A 14,587-nucleotide genomic window follows, 5' to 3' on the forward strand; every position below is an offset into this window, starting at 1 on the left:
TAGGCAACTGCTAAGCTTTTCCTTTTTTCAATGCCTGCATGAATGAGTATTCTTGGATGATCCACTCAAAGCCGGACATGATGGGCCATGCGTGTACATCTACTTCCTCCAGCAGTCCTCAAAGTAGACTGCCAGACAGATGGGGGGTCCCCATTTTGTCCTCAGAAGAAACTGAGATTCAAGGAGATTAAATGACTTGCCCAAGGTCACAGGTAAAGGAGGAAGCAAAACCTGAATCCAAATCCACAGGCCTCTGATTCCATGCGCGTGGAGGGGCGGCGGCACCAGGAACTGGGGGCAGAGGGTCTGCTCTGGGAGCAACACCCTATCTCTCAACTGGTCTTCAGTGGGAAGAACAGAGAGAAAGGGGGAGTGTATTTCCATCAAAGAGAGCACCTCCTCAGATGTCCATAACACGAGCCCCCAGACTGCACTGCCTTTGTGCTGGTCACATCTCTTCACTTGAGCATGATGCCTTTGATCTTTTCTTAGAATGTGTCCCCTGTCCCCGAGCCAGTCTCTGTCTGGTCAATTCGTCCCCATCCTTAATATGTAGATGGCAACGAGCAGGATGCATTTTTTCTAGGAAAGTGATAGTTGAAGGGTTATTGATTACCTTTTGGTAGAAAAAGAGGGGGGTGCTCAAGAATCAGGTTAAATCCATAGTGCTTCCTGGAGACATCCAAGGTCCAAATGTGCATCTACTCCCTCCACTCTTCAGCTCAGTTGGCAAGGGCATTTTGGTTCACCCACTTCTCCATTTCTCATTGTCCAAAACAACCTGACTCATATTTATAACCTAATGGTGTCCAGGGTCATCCCTTCCAGCCACCCCCTGCTCCTCCGGCAAGAAGCAGCTCTGTCACTGGAGTGAGATTAACCTGCTTATTTTCAAGGGTGGGCTCTGATTTAACTTGGCTGGCGGAGATTCTTAGTCTTCTTGGTCCTGGGATGGGTCTGTGCTAATTCATGGAATCACACTGAAACCCCTACTTGTAGGGAGGGAACAAACTTTATTTTGTTCTGGCTATTTGATTTTTGCATATAAAAGTCAGGCTCGTGCTGCCCATTTTTAAATTTTTTTACTATGTAATTTTTTTTACTTAAATTCAATTAGCCAACATATAATATGTGCTGGCCATTTTAATAGCTCATGTGGAAGAGGTAACAGCTGAACAGGGCCGAGACAAGTGGTGCTGACTCCCTGATCTAGCCATACCTGTAGTCCACCCTACACCTCAAATTTTTAATGACATGAGATAATAAATCCCCTTTATTGCATAAAGCAGATTACTTACATAAAACTTGAAGCAGTGTGACTGACCCACAGGTCACAGCTGCTCCTGCCTAGGCTGACCCCCACTGTGCAGAAAGTCCATCCCATCCTGCTTGGTTCTTACTCATTCTTCAGGAATCAGCTGGTGCTGACTCCTGGAGGAAGGCCTGACCTCTCCTGGCAGGAGCAGGGTCCTCTCTTGGCTTCCACGGTGCCATGGCTCCCCTCCCCCAGCACTGTTTACTTATCTGCCTCTTCCCTGGGTTGGGAGCCCCATGAGGACAGGAGCTCGGTCTCACTCATTGTTGGGCACCTGTCACCTGGCATGAAGGAATGCAGAAGCAAATGAAGGGAAAGGCATGGGCCAACAATTCAGAGGAGAGATGTGAGCAGAAGAGCACAGACCAACAGTCAGAAGACTCTGATTCTCAGGCTGTACCACCCATTTGTTGTGTGACTGTGAACAATTTACCTGCCCTCTCTGAACCATTTCTTCAACTGGAAAATGAGGGTAACACTGATTCTGTCCACTTTTCTGGGCTGTCAACTGGGCAAAGTCTGTCTAGTCGTCTGATTTACTCACTACCTATTTTCTAGGGGCCTGTGATGGGCCAGGCTCTGGGTGATTGGGTGATTGGGACACATCATGAAAGATTCTAAGGTGGAAGCTTTGGAGGCATCTGCAAGACCCTGGTGCCTTTAGGAGAAAGGAGGCTGGTACCCCTGGATCGATGGAAAGGAGAGGAAAGGAGAAGAGAGGGCATGCGTGGGGTGGGGTGGACAGCATGGGGCTGTGGAAGCCATTAAGCAAGACTAAGTTTGCTCTGAGTGACGTGGGACCCACCGAAGGGTCTGAGCAGAAGGGCAACACGGTCTCACTGCATCTGTCTCGGTAATGAGCACAGCCCAAGGCGCTCTCGCTGACTCTGCATCCTGATGCCAAGGTCCGAGACAAGGTCACTCAAATAAATGACTGTTGAACCACACGGACCAAATACAATTCTGAACGAGGGCTCAGGTTCCCAACAATGTCCTGGCTCTGCAAGGGAGGTATTCATGGTCTAAGTTGATGCTGGGGTGGGGTGAGATTGGGGACAGAGGACAAGGCTGGGCTGCAGAGGCAGGAGGACCGTGACACCCCCCTCCCGTCCACTCAGCACATGGTGGGAGCCATATCTCTGAGGCCAGAGTGCGTGCTCGGGTCCTACCGACCTGCAGAGGTTTCTGAGCTGCTATTAATTAGTGCTTTTCAGAGCCTTTTGAAATAAGCTGCAGTGGAAAAGCAAGAACACCCTTCCACCCCCTTCCCTGGCCCCAGGGAAGCAACGAGGAATGCGTGACTTCCCCGCACTCCAGTAAGTGAGGCAGCCTGCAACACCTGGGGGAATGCCAGCCCTGGCTCCCTGAAACAGAACCCAGACCAACCAAGATGCCAAGTGTGCGGCGAGGGAGGCCAGCCCCGCCTCCCCAAAACAAAGTGGGGGGAAGACACGGCTCCCTGTCTCGCCGACAGAGTGGCTAACGTCTCGCAGCCACATAGTGAAGGACAAGCATATCTTATTTGTCCTGCTCTGCAGATACTGTGCTTTTTACAGACGGAAGGTTTGTGGCAAGCCTGCCAGTGTCATGCAAATCTACCCGTGGCATTTTTCCAACAGCATTTGCCCACTTCACGTCTCTGTGTGACATTCTGGTAATTCTCGCAGTATTTCCAACTTTTTCATTACTGTATTTGTTGAGATGATCTGTGATCGGTGATGACAACAGGCTGAAAGCTCGGAGGACACCACTTTTCGGCAATAAAGGATTTTCAAATTAAGGTATCTATCTTGATTTTTAAAGATAAAACGCTATTGCACATTTAATAGACTCCTATAGTATAACCGCAACTTCTTTTTTTTTAAGATTTTTTATTTATTTATTTGACAGAATGATACAGAGAGAGCACAAGTAGGCAGAGCGGCAGGCAGAGGGAGAGGGAGAAGCAGGTTCCCCGCGGAGCAGGGAGCTGGACAGGCTCAATCCCAGGACCGTGGGATCATGACCTGAGCCGAAGGCAGACGCTTAACCGATTGAGCCACCCAGGCACCCCCAACGCAACTTCTGAATGCAGTGGGAAACCAGAAAATTCATTTGACTCACTTCGCTACAATATCCACTTTATTGCGGTGGTCTGGAACTGAACCCACGATTATCTCCAAGGTCCGCCCTGTCCTGGAGAAGGCACGGAGAATGCGCATGTGACAGTCTCACGGGGTCACCGGCACAACGTTGAACACACATTAGCACCCTTTCAAGGGTCCAGAAAGTCAAGATTTCTCAAAAGAGGGTCCCTAACAAAGATAAACCCACCCGGCAACAGGAAGACGTTGGCAATGACCAGCCACTGACAAATGAGCTGTTTCAAATGCTTGGAAAACTAGGTGAATGAACAGCATGGGTTTCTGAATGTTTAGTTCACACCCGCTCAAGTGCACAATTCTCCCCAGGCTGGGATGCCCTCCTAGCCCTCTGCAGAGTCCCCTGCACGAGGGCTGCTGGTAACAGCAGCACGTCTAATAAGGAGGTGCTGCAACCGTCTTCCGTGTGATCCTCACTCACATCAACTGGGCAAAATGGATAATCATGCTTATTTCCCTGACATACGAAACTGAAGCCCAGAGAAGGCAAGTGACTCGACTAAGGTCACACAGTGAGACAGCCGCAGAGCCAGCACTCTGACCCAGGCTTCTGCCTCCTCCCGGATCTTTCTACGTAGCCATAGCTGACCCTCTAATTCATTAATACCTGCTCTCATCTTCATTATCTCCTTTCTTGTCACTCCTTTAGGCTTGAAATCCGTCATCTTTCCAATTTCTTGAGACGGATACTACATTGTTCACATCCTCTTCTGCTGTGTGAATTAGGGTATTACGTTCATTTCGGTGATTGCCTTTCTCAGTTCTAGAATTTCCATCTGAGCAAAATTTTTATAAGCTCTAGTTCTTTTCAGGTGAAATTCCCCACCTTGTCCATCTTCCTGCAATTATTCATCACAGTTACTTTAAAGACTATGTCTGCACCTTGTGACATCTGGATAACATAGGGATCTATTTCTATTGTCTATTTTCTCTCTTTATCTCTCTTTGGTCACTTGGTTCTGTCCCCTGGCATGCCTGGTAACGATGCAATACTGTGTGAGCCAAAAGTGTAGAGGCTCTGGAGCAGGCTGTCCTTATTCAGAGAGGAAGGCGCTTTCTCCTGGTTGGCAGGTGGAGCGGGGCATGTTACTTTGTTCTAGGTACCGGGCTCCCCCCTATTCATCTCCCTTCTCTCATGGATCTTCACCTCTCAAGTCCTGGCTGCCTTGGCTGTTCTCTTAATGCCTCCAAAGAGCTGGATTTCTAGCTCATTCAGCTTTTTTAGTCCTTGGTGGGAGAAATGGTCTACAAGCCTCTGCCACTGCTGGACGTGGAGGACACACTTTCTTTCCTCTGCCTCTCTGGATGCCCGGTGCCTGGCATGGAGTCCTGGGTGTGGGGGGGAGCTTGGAAAATCCAGAGAAGAGGGCGGGGCCCAGAGAAGCCCTGGAGATACCACACAAAGCAAATCCCCTCACACCAGCCAGGCGAGCAGATGGTGGGAGGGAAGGCAGCAAATCAACAGGCGGAGGGCGTCAGCCGCAGCCTCTCGTCTGTCACCACCTGCCCACCCCCGGCTCCATCTGCTTTCACTTTGTCTCCACACACACCAGCTTCAGGACACATGGAAGGATGACTTCCCAGCTCAACCCATCCTAACACTATGAGTAATTACGGGGATTTAGCATCCAGGAGCCTTCTGATCATTGATCCCACTATGTCCTGGGTGCTTTTGGTGTCCTGGCTGCTTCACATGGTGGCCCAGGTGAATAAGAACTGACCTCAAGCTTTCTATCGAAGAAGATCTATTCTTTCCTGAACTGCTATCCAGCCCCGGCCTGTTCGTTGGACACGCAGCATCCACCTGGTCTGGTTCTGTGAGGCACCTGCTAGTGGGTCATGGTCAACAGCTGTCAGAAAAGAAAATGGCGCAGACAGACTAGGGTTCAAATCCCGATTCCTCCCATCCCTAGCCGTGGGCTCGTGGGAAAGGCACTCCATCACTCTGATATCAGTTTCTGAATCCAAGAAGTGGGACTAATAGCACCCACCTGGAGGGTCGTGGTAGATTTAAAGGACATGCCCAGAAGTGACCAGCCAGTCTGGCACAGAGTTGGTTCTAAATGTGGCACAGAGTTGGTTATAAATGCCAATTCTCTGCCCCTCCCCAAGGTCCAGGCCCTGATTGTGAAAAAAAAAAAAAAAAAAAAATCCAACTAGACCCCCGGCTTGCCTTACTGGCAGGGTCATTTAAAAGAACCAATGAAATCAGGCATGAAACACCCAGAGGCATTACGACAATGATGATCCCACCTTGCTCCATGAGTTGCTTCCATCCCTCCAGGGACTGCTTCCTGTTTTACTGGCCATGACCTCTGAGAACCTGCAGGGAAGGGGTCCCTAAGCAATGAAGGGGCTAGAGGTTAGCAGAGTACGTGCAGTTCACGTGGCCCAAGTTCTCTGTGCAAAGGTTAACGCTCAGAGTGCCGACCTTGTCTGCACCTGGGGGCATTAGGACATTCTGTCTCTTGCAGCTTGCAAGGCCCCTAGGCTGCGTACAGTCTACAGGAGTGAGGGCTCTTCCGTTCCTCCTCTGTGCCCTCTCCCCTACTGTAGGGCCTGAAAGTCTGGAAACCACATTTCCTGGCTTCCCCTGCCCGGAGGGCTCTGGATGCTGCTTCGATTCATTGGACTGGCGAAAGGGAGGCAGGGCCGTCCTCCCTCCCACCGAGGTGGAGGCTGCTTCGTGCTCCGAGTGCTGGATCCAGAACCACCTGCCTCCCTCACCTCTGAGCTGGCTTCCTGTAGTTTCCCAGCCTCTGGACCTCGGCCAGGGGTAGTAGGACAAGGCCTCCCTTCCTGTCAGCTTTCCAACACCTTTGGAAGCACCAGATCCCCTGAATCCAACCCTTCGGCTTAAAATTTCTGCCTCGGTTTCTTCGTCCGTAGCACGAGGATAAGAATGGTACCTACCTCCCAGGGTTGGAGCGAGAAAAACACGAGTCAAGGTGGGTCAATTGCATAGAGCGGCGCCTGGCACACCCCGAGTGCTCCCTGAGTGTGGGGTGTTATTACTGCCCCGGGTTCTGTTTTCCCGCACGGAGTGCCAACACCGCACCCCACATTTCTGCCCCATTTCCGCTGACAGATGTGGAGGCTGAGCTCAGAGAGGGGAAATGACTCGTCCAGTGACCCGGAGATACGGCGCCAGAGCTGAGAGGGGAGCCAGGCCCCAGATTCCACGACATGCCTGGCCTCAGAGATGGAACTGCTCTGTTCCCACGGCTGCCCCTGGCGGGGCTGTTTGCACACTTCCCCGGGAAGGGGCTCGGAAGGCGTCGCGGGCTGAGCCCAAACAGAGCAAGAGAGGTCTGGGAGCTGGTCCAGCTGCTGCGACCGGGGGTGAGGCCCTGCAGGGAAGTCCAAAGGTCCTGAGCCCCTGGCGGTGTGACCCCAGGGGCAGAACCTGGGCTGTCTGAGCTTCGAGCCCCTCGTCCATAAACGGGGGGGGGGTGTAAACACCACCCTTGCCTCTGAGGGGGCTGCAGGGCAATAGTTAATCTGTCAACAGGAAGGAGGGGTTCTCTCTGGCAGATCCTATTCTAAGCAGGACAGTAGATCACACTGCCCGAGCCCACGACAGTCGTGGTGCTGGAACCGGGGATTACCTCCATCTTTCGGGGGTGGGAACAAAGGCCCCAGCGGTCAAGTTCCCCGCCCAAGACCCTCCACTGGTAGGTGGTGGAGAGGAGTTGCAGGCGAGGCAGAGCCTAGTGGGGGGTGTCCAGGGGTCTGCCCTGCCCTGGGCCTGGCATCTGAGTCGCAGGAGAGGTGAGGAGCCCCACCAGGCAGTCCCTATGGGGTCTGCATGGGGCCCAGCTCAGCAGCTGGCTCAGGGCGAGCTCAGGCCCTCCCTGCTTGTTTGGTTCTCTTCCTAGTGGGCTCACTCCAGCTCAGCTCCACCCGCTGAGTCAGCCCCGAAGCTGGCAGCTGGATCCCCATGGCCTGGCCCAGACCTGAATGCCCTCAATGCCTTGCTCCTCCCCTGGGCCAGCAAGGACCAGCCACGCTGCACCCAGACCCTGTTCCCGGCACACGTCATCACCCGGGAGAAACCTGGCCACAGTGAGGTGAGGCCTGAGAGGTGGCCCCAGCCACACAGACATAAGTAGGGGTGATAGGCTCCCAGACACTGCAGAGTGGGGAGTGGCTGCTTCTCTCCTTCCAGAGTAAAAACCAGGTCTCTAATTAACCCAGCCAGCAGGTGCACTGACCTCAAGGCCTCTCTCCTCCCTGTGCCTCCCAGGGGACGAGGGACAAAGGAGACAGCCCCCGCCCTGGGGCAGCAATCCTGTGGCCCGGCAGTGACACGGAGGCACCTCAGGACTTTAGGCCAGGGCACATCTCTGGGCCTCAGCACCTCCTCTGTACAGTGGGACGACAATGGCAGCCCCTGCTCACCCCAGACTCCGCTAAGAGAGAAAAAATTAATGCATAATGCATACGACGTGCTTAGCACTGAAGGTCACTTTCCAAACGGACTATAACAGGTGGCCCCCACGTTATAAGAATGCTACCTAGAGTACTGAATATACAACATGCATCAGAATCAATGCTAAGGGTTTACGGATCTAGAAAAGTGTCTAGAATGATCCTGACCTTCAGTAAATGATAGTTGTCATCAACATTAATGTTGAGGAAATTTCACCTTGCCCTGGTGTCAGCGTACATTTGAGCAACTAAGAAGCATGTGTGTGCGCTGGGGGGAGGAGGCAGGGTTCAGGATGAAGGCGCGGCCTGTGCAAAGTGGAGCACTTACCACGCAGTTACTGTGCACCGGACAGACACCCCTCTCTGATCTGCACCCCGCCACACCCTCTGCAGATTCTCTCTCTCCCTTTGATTCTCTCACACAACCATTACTGTGCACTGGCTATGCAGCAGTGGCTCTGTCCAGTGCTGGGCAAAACAACGGTTAGGGAAAGTATATGACCTTCATCCTTGCCCTCCTGAAACCTAACCTTACGGAGTGCGGCAGAGGCTGAGATCATTAAGGGCTCACAAGAAGAACTGAGAAAGGCTGTGACACATCAATTCTGTGGCCTGACTCGGCTAGGCCATGGCGCCCAGTCGGCTGATCCAGCTCTAGCCTAGGTGTGGCTGTGAAGGCATTTAATCGATGTGGTTGCCATCTATAATCAGTTGACTTTAAGGAGACGATCCGCCAAAATGTGGGTGGGCCTCATCTAATCAGTTGAAGGCCTTAAGGGCAAAATTCCCAGAGAAGGAATTTTGTCTCAAAATTGCAACAGAGAAATCAAATCCTGCCTGAGTCTACAGCCTCCTGTCCTGCCCTATGGATCTGGAAGCTGCCCGTTCACAATACATAAGCCAATTCCTGAAAATGAATCTCTTAACACGCATACACCTATACTCTATGGGGTTTGTTTCCCTAGAGAACCCTGACTGATACAACCGTCTTCAGTGCTACAGAGAAGTGGGCATGGGGTGGGGCTGGCAGGTGTCCTAGGAAGTGGTAATGGCCTGAGGCCTGCACGGCAGAGAAGACAAGAGCCTCCGGGCTGGGGAAGCTCCGGGCTGGGGAAGCTGCAAGTGCAAGAGGTCTGTCGGGGATAGCAGGTGAGTCTGAAGGAACTGAAAGAGAGAGAGGCCAAGCCAAGCAGAACCCCAGAGAGAAAGATGCAAGATGGAGCTGGCCGGTGGGCTGGGGCCACAGGAAGTCCCGGCAGGGTTGGACCCAGTGAAGTTTCCGGATCAGGCTCAGGGAGGTCAAGGCTTGCCTAAGTCATGCTGCCAGGATGCAGTCAGGGCTGAGAAAATAGCTCCTCCCACAGCAGCACCCCCTCACGGCCCCGCCTGTCCGGGAGTGCTGAATGTGTGCACCCAAGCCTTCTGGGGGTTCTGGCGGGAAGCTGGGCATCTGGGGGTCCCCTCCACCTTTCCCACCTTGCTCTGTACCCAGGGGCTGGCCTTAGTGCCTGCAAATGGGCTCCCACTCTGGCTGGCTTCCTGTGGGTTTGGCCCATGGGAACTCGGTGGGAGACTGGAGAGAAAGGGGACAGAGACTGGGGGCTCCAGCCCCTCCCTGCATACACTGGCTGTGTCTCAGGGTCTTAGCAACATCTCTGATGTCATCCTCTCACCTCCTTAGGCCTGGGGCTGGAAACATCCCACGGTCTCCATCCCCAGGGATGGCCCCAACCTCATGGTTTCTCTGCCCCAGACCACGTCCTCGTAAACCCCCCTTTCACAAGCTGCCCCCTGTGGCCCATGCTGAGGGCACCATCTGCGTCCTGCTGAGTGGCGCAGGTGGCCCCAGGGTTCTGCTTGTTGCAGGCGCCAGCCCTGCACCTCTAGGAACAGCCCTGGCAGCCTCAGAGGATTTGCACGAAGAGCTGGCTTGGGCCAGCTGGATGCCCAGAGCCCTGGCTCCCCTCCCGCCTTGGGTAGCTGATCTTTCTGGAAACTTCCCAGCCCTGCAGCCCAGGAACTCACCAATCAGGAGGTCTTCCACTGAGAAGGTCTGGGGCAGCCAGAGTGCCAGAGGCTCCCCCTGGGCTCCCTTCAGGTTCCAGGCTCACCACATTCCAGGTCCCACTAGGGGGCCTTCTAACAGGTCCCGGCAGGTGACAACCACCAGCTGCCTCCAGGGCCCGCCTCCCGCAGGAACCTGCAGCTGATTGTAAGCAAGACACAGGGCCAGACCCATACAGCCCAGAGCTGCTCCCGGTGCTGACAGCAGCCTGACCCCCAGCCACTGCGCAGCCCCTCTCTGCCACCCATTCACCTGCCTCTCCCATCCGCCGGCCCTTGGAGTCCTGCTAGACTTCAATATCAAGCTGGTTTTGCTGGCAGACAAAGGCCCACAGGACATCTCTAACCGGCTCGGTGGCCACTGGCAGGGTCTCCTCCTCATCTCGATAATGGTTTGGCAGCCTCAACCGCCTCCCAATCTTCCCCATGCACGGTCTGCCCAATCGGCAGTGTCAGTATCTGGCACGTTTTTGTGCTGGACTCCTAGCAAGATGCCCAGAGGATCTTTGGGACAGGTACCCTTCCCTCTGCCTTGTGGGGGAGGAGGTCGTTGGGCTCTGAGAGTCTACACAACTTCTTAGGACTAGCCAGGGTGTGAGAGAGGCAGTTCCCGGTCCTATGAGGAAGGTAGTACTATCAGTCCCATATTATAGATGGAAAAGCTGAAGCCCCTGGCCTCAGGATACTTTCTCCAGGTCACACGGCTAGGAAGCGCTGGGTGGATTCCCGAGTCTGCTCTTCAAGTACTACTCCGGCTGGCCCCTCACCTGGGCACCGCTCACCCGGCCTCTTACCTCTCACCTGTGAGGACACCTGTACCGCACTGCACACCCCAGGCGGCATGTCGATCTTCACCTTGAGCTAGTGAAGCCAGACTGTGCCAGCTCCAGGATCCAGTGCATGGCAGTTCACACATGGACTGTCTGCTCCTAAGGCACATGCACCCCCAAGGCATGAACCCCAAGGGCCCTGGAGACTCGGAAGTGGCGGGCTGATGACAACAGGAGGAAGAGGGAGGGCTCCATGGAGGAGGTGGTCGTGGAGACTGAGGGAGGTAGAGAGGGTGGAGTAGAGTAGGCAGCTTCCCAAAAGTGCATGGTGGCGGCGGCCGCGGTGATAGGGGGCACCTGGCACAGTTTCGGAAATCAGCGTGCCCTGAGTGGGTAGGGCCAGCTCCTGGAAGTCTTCAGGAATGTGGACTTTGGGATAAAGGCATCGGGGAGCTACCGATGGTTTGTGAGCAGCACACAGTAGTGGCGCAACCGGCATCAGGAAGCTAGACCGGACGGGGTGGAGTCTGAGACCAGCCCCGTGTCCATCTTGGTGCCTTGGGAAGCCCATCTCCTTCGGGACCTGTTTCCCGACTCCTTCCTGCGCTGACCTGACCATCTGTCTGCCCAGGTCCCCCACACCCAGGCGGTGCTGACCGCTTGAGAGAGCCCCCTTCCTGGGCTCGACAATCCTCCTCTCCTTACCCTGGTATCTCTTGCTTGCTGGAGGGGAAAACAAAGATTCCCCACAGCACAAATAGTGAGCGGTTCAGAGCGGGCGGTTTGGAGAAGCGCGTCTGAGAAACGTGATTAAGCAGGATTAGGGTCATATGAGAAGCAGTGGATATATCTTCATATTTTGAGCTGCACAAAAGGAATTTAAATCCACAAATCTTCTTATGTGTGTAGCTTGAGCAGTGCTAAATTCAGAGTCTGAAGACACCCTTACAACATGCCAGGCACGTAATGTGGTCAGGACTGCATCTGCGTGGCCAGGCGGACACCTGACCCCACCTCAACCCCCCGGAAAAAAAAGGGGGACTTCCCCGATTTGAGTGGTGTCTAAGTCATGGCAAAGGAAAGACTATTCAGAACTCTGAGACCCAGACCCCCACCCCAGCCCTGCCTTGGGGGTCTGCCGCTGGTTCTAAAGGGTTCCCGGGTAAGTGACAGGCTGGAGTCCTGGCTGGTGTAGAGTGAAGGTTTAGATAGTTGAGGTAAGTTCCCTCCCAGGCCCCTGACTTCCAAGGAGAGATATTTTTTTAACCATCTACAGGGGCATCCAGTAGGCTCCTGAAGGGGTTGAGGGGGGACGATCTCTGGTGATGTCCAGAAGACGGATTCCGATTGCAGGATCAGTGCAGTGGCTAATACGGTGGGAGGAGCCCAGCACCCCCCGGGGTTTGGAAATGGGCAGGAGCCCCAGATGGCAAGCACGAGTCTGGCATGAACCATCCCAGACACCAAGGGCTGAAGGGGTGTCATGATGTCCAGTAGGGTCACTGGGATACCGCTGACCCGCCCTAGACCCCTGGAGCCCACTCGGGAGGAGAAGAAGGGCAGCTACCACCAGAAAGAGCCACCCGTTCAACTCCCAGCACCCTGCGCCCAAGCCATCTGTGTGGGGCCTTCCTGAGCCCACCCTGGGAAAGGAGGGACATCTTGCCTCGTTGACAAGGGACTTTGGAGCAGCCCACTGCGGGGACCGGGAGTGTGGGTGCCTGATGCAGATGGGCAAGGCTCACATCATGGGCTGGGGAGCTTTCAGAGCAGTTGAAACCAGCCAGCCCTGTGAGGCTCAGGGCAGGAAATACAACAGCACAGGGCAAGCCTGGTCAGCAGGGGCCCAGCAAGTAGGGCGCAGAGGCCAGTGGCACGTGGGGTGAGCGTGTGGGAGGCGTCCCCAGAGCTGGGAGCAGCCAAGGGAACAGGAGGGCTTAGAGCCAGGGATAGAAGGAGATACTAGTCTTGGCATCCCAGAGCTGGTGAGTCCTGGAGAAATCCATGCACAAGCATGTCAAGGGAAGGAGGCATGGGCACCTGTCTCTAATGTCCACAACTGGGTGCCACACCGAGCTGGACGCTTCTCCTAGGGCTCATTCAGTCATCACAACAGCTTTGCAAGGGGATGACACTTCGTCTCGCGTAGCAAAGGCCGACGGGATGAGCTCAAGGGCACAGAGCGAGGGACGGGCTCCGGATTCAACCCGGAGTCAAAGCCTGTGCTGGGTGCGCACGCGCAGCACCTACGGTGCCGCTGATCCCCTGCCGGGTTTGTATTTTAAAATATTTTATTTATTTGAGAGAGACAGAGATAGTGAGAGAGAGCTCGAGCAGGAAGGAAGGGGAGAAGCGGAGGGGGAGAAGGAGGGGGAGAAGCAGGGAGCCCGATGCGGGGCTCGATCCCAGGGCCCTGGGATCATGACCTGAGCCGAAGGCAGACGCTTAACCATCTGAGCCACCCAGGCGCCCCTGGTGTTTGTATTTTAAAGCACGTAGGGATGCTGGGGTCTGGGGAACATCCAGGCAGCTCTCTCCCCTCAGCATCACTTCCTGCCTCGTGTCATTAGCCATTATGAAGATGCCTCATCATCTAGCACCTACTGGCCACACGGGCTCAGACAGGTTAGAGGACCCGCTCAGGGTCACTCCACTCACCTGGGAAACAGAGGATGGAGGCAGAGACCTCAGGTCTAGATGCTATGTGGGAAAGTGGAGAGTCGATGGGGGTTGCAGCTCCAGAGGCTGATTAGCTGTGTGACCTTGGACAAGCCACTTGACCACACTGAGCCATCCCCTGCCCCTGTGTGCAAAACCAGAACAGCAACAGCACATGCCCTACGAGTTCTGGGAAAGAACATAAGCCAGTGTAGAGCTCTGGGATCTATCTGATCCCTTCTCTATATTAATCTTCTTGAGAGCAGGCATTTCCAGTTCACTGACTTCTGCCCAGTGCGGCTCTAAAAGCTGGTCAAAGAGCTCTATTCTTGGTCACTCACTGAATCCGTTAATCTGTCCATTTTACAGATGAGAAAATGGAGGCCCAGGTAGGTTAAGCCAGGATCATACATTGTGTAAGAGTGAAGCTCAAAAGTGATCCAAGCCAAGGATAGCCACAAAATGGAGCTTTTCAAGCTAAGTATCTGCCCTTCAGGTGATGGAGTCCATGACCTCCCCTGAGGGTATGCCCACACCAGCAGGGGTACTGTCCCCACTCAGCCCTACTCTCCCTGACCCCTGCAAGGTGTACACAACCGCTACTCACCCTCTATCAATGGAGGAGGCAGGTCGAGCGGGAGAGAGGGAATGAGTGAGCTTCGATGACCCCCAGGACAGTGAATGCCCTTGAGGCCGGGGTGCCCCTGCCCCAGCAGAGCCGGCTGCCGAGCGGGCATTCAACACTGGGAGTCTTCCGCGCACCCCCACCCGCATCTCTGCTGAGTGCTGGGGTGGGAGACTGCACAGCTTGTCCCTGCCTCCCCATCAAACGCCCCCCCCCCGACTTGGGGAACACAGCACCTTTATGGCACTTTCTTGTTCTGCCCAATTTGCTCTAAAACAGGTGTCCTTTGATCTCCTACAGTGCAGCGGAGAGAGGTAAGCTTTGGAAAGGCTGCCTGCTATCCTGGGGTCGCAGAGACCAAGGCTAGACAGGCCGGCCTTGGTGCGAATCCAGGTGTAGTGGTGCATACCCAGTGCGCGGCAGCAATCGCGATCTGAGTATCAGAACTTCTCTTTTGCCCACTGGGGGACCCCCACGAAGCCTTCCTTGTCTTTGAGCGTCCTGGGCCGACTCAGGGAGCACACGAGCTTGTGTGTGAGGGACGCCGAGATAAGCCTCGCTCCCTCCATATGGACAGCACAGC

General features: G+C 54.5%; 1 protein-coding gene across 9 annotated transcripts in view; it reads right to left on the reverse strand.

Moving 5' to 3' along the window:
* Positions 1 to 14,587, reverse strand: part of ST3GAL1 (ST3 beta-galactoside alpha-2,3-sialyltransferase 1) — a 94,526-nt gene that overhangs the window by 19,511 nt on the left and 60,428 nt on the right. The window lies entirely within an intron of this gene.

The sequence above is a fragment of the Zalophus californianus genome, chromosome 4 (genome assembly GCF_009762305.2).
Source record: "Zalophus californianus isolate mZalCal1 chromosome 4, mZalCal1.pri.v2, whole genome shotgun sequence".
NCBI classification, from domain to species: domain Eukaryota; kingdom Metazoa; phylum Chordata; class Mammalia; order Carnivora; family Otariidae; genus Zalophus; species Zalophus californianus.